Raw genomic sequence first — 4,356 nt, 5'->3', positions numbered from 1 at the left:
GTGTGTGTGTGTGTGTGTGTGTGTGTGTGTGTGCGCGTGTAAGTGTGTGTGTGCGCGTGTAAGTGTGTGTGTGTGAGTGTGTGTGTGTGTGTTAGTAGGCACTATATAAAATAAACTATTATTATTATTATTATTATTACTATTATTATTATTATTGTTGTTGTTATGTAGCCATTGATTCTATCACTGGAATTAGGCATATGGAAAAAAGAAACTGGTTCAAACTGGCTCATGTCCTTTCATGTTTGACTGACTGTAACTCACTGTCTCGTCTACAGGCCGTCTGTCTGACTCTTTCAGATGGTAGTGAGAGCGCTGAGGAACCTTCAGCATTCAATCACTTGTTTATTTTTTACAGATGAAGATATCAAACGTCTAGTGCAATGTGTCCATGCCCAGTTCTTTCTCTCCTTCAGTATAAATGACGATTGGAGTGGAAATAGAGTGGATTAAATATTATAGATGAGTTAACCAACAAAAGCATATCGCTGCATCAGCGTTGGTCACAGTACGTCTCGGGTCTGCTGTGATTCCTCAGGAGCGAGAGTAGTTCTGACAGCAGTGAGCATCGGTTTGGAGGATGGACTGAAACATCACAATCACGGCATCACACATCTGTCCTGTTGTTCTGAGCATCAGAGAGAAAGCGCTATGGTTGATTCTGTCACCTCTCTCAAGACTGAGGAGAGTCGCTAGATGAGACGCCGCTGAGCTGAGCTCTATCCAGCTGTTTCAAGTCAGCTTGTGAGATGAATCGGACAGTGCACTGAATGAGTTCAGTAAAGAATGAGGTTTCAGCCAGAGCGATTATATCATTAGCCCCTGTTCATTTCATGAGAAAGAGTGACCAGTATGTTATTCATCACTTCCCCACAGAAAACTCACTCATTTGGAAAGGAATAACATGAAAGAATTATAGAAACAATAGAAAGCAGCATAGAGCAGACTCTGTCTATGGATTGTGATCTCGTGTGGTACATTAGAGCAATGCTTTGCAGGTTGCAACAGCACTAATTATGTGCGCAATAACCATTTCTGCTTCAGATGGGATGCACGTTAACCGTGCGTGGTGGTCTGCGACAATATTTTAATGAAGTGTAAATACACTGGCAGAGCCGTACTGACACTTTATGAAATAAAGCCATACAGAAAATGTATTTTCCTTTCTTGTTATTCCTTTGCAAATACAGCGCTGCAGGGATGATGTGCTTTCGTAGGCCAAAACCCAGAAACAAGTTCACTCTCCAGTTCTTCTGGTCCCATCGTCCTGAAGCCAGTGGGTTTTTTGGTTAAATGGCGGTGAACACAAACATTTTACTCTGTGACATAAAATGCATCAGTAACACCCCTTGTGGTTTTTTAAAAGCTTTTATTTGTTGCTAACAAGTGTCCAAATTATACTACAGAGGTTGTCTGAGACATTAAACATCACCCTGAACAGGTAAAGTCATAAACTCATTGCTTTCACAGCCTCATTGTGTTTATAATTCTGCTTATTGTATTTAGGCTTCAAAATTCATAACAAATGTGTTCATTTGTAAAAAATAATAATGATATTAATTATCACGATGTACAAATACTCTAACAATCATATACTTGTGCTGGTCACAGAGCTGATTTTCTCCAATAATCCAAAAGCCAATAGAAACATCCTATTGGTTTTTGTTGTGATATTAATCTGTGAGTTGACCTACAAACACACGTCATTACTGCAGTGCTCTGTGAGAAATGAAATGGTCAAAATGGCATGAAAATGAGTTTTTTAATTTATGGTGAAATAATGTTTTAAATCTGATTGCTCAGTAATGATATCTCACACATCTCCACAACAAACAGCATCATTTCTTTGTAAGATTTTTCTTTCCCCTTATTTAAGCATAAGTGTCAATGTAGTGAGGTATAGCATGGTCAATCCCTGGAATGAGTATTAGATCATGAGATACACATTGATTCTACTCCCGCCTGGACAGATGTCATCTGACAAAACAGATGCTTTGCTTCATGATCCAGATTTCACATGGAGAAAATAAAAACTAAAGTAACATTAATCAGGGCCTTCAATAATTCACCTCACAAAACGCATTGGAGTCAACAGAAACTGTTCTGAAACGTCTGTGAATCTGATAAATATCATCTGAGTAGTGTTGTGTGGTTTTATTGAGGGTTTTGAGGATGAATTCATGCACCACTGACCCAAACCCTGGAAGAAATGAAGGAGTGAGCAAGAACCACAGATCAGTGACAACATGCCAAACTGTATATACTTTAACATGCATTACAGCTCAAAACCACAAACGCATTCACACTACAGCTGTTTCTGTGGTCTTTCATTTGGGTTCAGGGTGGTTTTCTTTCAGATGAACCCTTCTGTGGATCAGACAGTCTTTGGGGAGCGTGTGATAAACGGAGCTCTGGCAGTTGAATCATTGTCTTATAAAACAGGCCAGAACCCCTCATCCGGCGACCTGCCGAGCATGTGCATTATTTACTGGGTCGAGCTGTGCAGGCTAATTATAGAGAGGTCCCTATTGTTACAGGGCTGTTTGCATGACTAAAGCATGCTGGTCTTGGGTTTATCTCGCGCAGGATACGGACCAGCGCTCACAGAGAACCGTCTGAGTGAAGCACACGTCTGCTGTGTATAGCCTGGAGAAGCAGCTACATTCATGCTGAGAGCAGTCTTCACTGAGTCTGCGTGCTGGACGACACGTTCGGCAGAAGCTGTGATTGTGCTACAGTAACTCATTACTGGGATTCACAGGAGCCATGATGCACCAGGATCAGTGAGAAGCACGTGCCATAGTGGACTGCCAGCGAACACACACTACACGAGCATCTCAGGACACTTCTGATGATTACAGACGCTCTCCTTCTAATCGATGAGTACTAGTATTACAGATCTTTTTGTGACACTGAGTTCTCAAGCATCATTCAGAAATGATTTGAGAACTCCTTCAATTCCAGATCAATTCCTAAATCTGAGCACAAGCAGAAAAGTATTTTGAACTGAAGGAAGTAGAAATAAAGGGATATTCATGTTTCATTATAATCAGAAACATGATCATACAGTACAACATTTCCTGAAAACATTACATGGAAATGACACTAACAGAATATTTCATAAACTTCAGTTTCATAAGTTTGCATGGTGAATGAAGATGTATTTGCTGTACTGAACCTCAGTGTTTGAGTCTGTCGTGCGCGCGTGAATTATGACGCAGTACTGCCCTCTTCTGGACACAAGATAGAAGGTGTACTTATTTTTACAGAAACATTTTTAACCATTTTGTCAAACAGCAGAATGTTAAACTGAATGTTATTCCCGGATTCTCAATTTTTATATGATGCTGACATGGCTGCATGCAGATTGATTAGAGAGGAAAACCACACAAATGCATTAATTCTGCACTAATGAAACACTTGAGGTTCTTCCTGTCACCCTTTTATTTCCTTTAATTCCTTTTATTTCCTCCTCTACTCAGTCTCTATCACCTCTAAAGCATTAAAGCGTTTAACAGTCTCGTTGATGCTACAAGCCAGTGCTGTTAGGTGCATCTCATCTGTCATCTTACCTGCATTCCTGTTTGTTTCACATTCAGTTCATCCAATAAAGCCACACTCAAGTTCACCTTCTGTCCCTGTGTCTGAATATCATGACAGTGTCATACTGCAATGAATGCAAATCATAAACTACAGCAGAAAACAGAGATGCTCACCAGAGATGTATTTTTCCTCAGTTGACTGGCTGCTGTTCCTCTTGCAGCATCGAGGTAGTTTCCATTGCTACAGTAATGAACTACAAAAGAAAAGAAAAGTATCAATTCAAACCACATGGTGTACACTAGAGAATAAAGATGCTGCAGATGTTACTCACCTGTTTTTGGTTGTGTTTTGTTTTGTTTTAAACTTACAATTTTGCAAACTGTTAGTTTATTGTTAATTCATAGTTTATAAACTGTAGTTAATACATTAAAAGACTCCATACAAATAGTGAGTAATTCATTCATTATCACTAAAATTAACCAAATTATTATTGTTTAATTAGCTTGTAGTAAAGGAATTGTTAAATGGTAATAAGGAGTGACTAGTTCTCGCTTTAGATTAGGTCACTGAAAATGGGAAAATGTCATGAATTAAATGTTTTAAACCAACCGTTATTGAACATTAATTGCATTCATATTCATTCATATGGCATTATTCACACATATTGCATTCATATAAAATGTTTACGGATTCATTAAGGAGACACTCACACACACACTCAAACACACACACACACATGCGCGCGCGCGCACACACACACACACTCACTCAAACAAACACACACACACACACACACACACACACACACACACA

This window comes from Sinocyclocheilus rhinocerous, unplaced genomic scaffold, assembly GCF_001515625.1.
Source record: "Sinocyclocheilus rhinocerous isolate Xijiao unplaced genomic scaffold, SAMN03320098_v1.1 scaffold326, whole genome shotgun sequence".
NCBI classification, from domain to species: Eukaryota; Metazoa; Chordata; class Actinopteri; order Cypriniformes; family Cyprinidae; genus Sinocyclocheilus; species Sinocyclocheilus rhinocerous.
Note: the sequence above shows the minus strand (reverse complement) of the source record.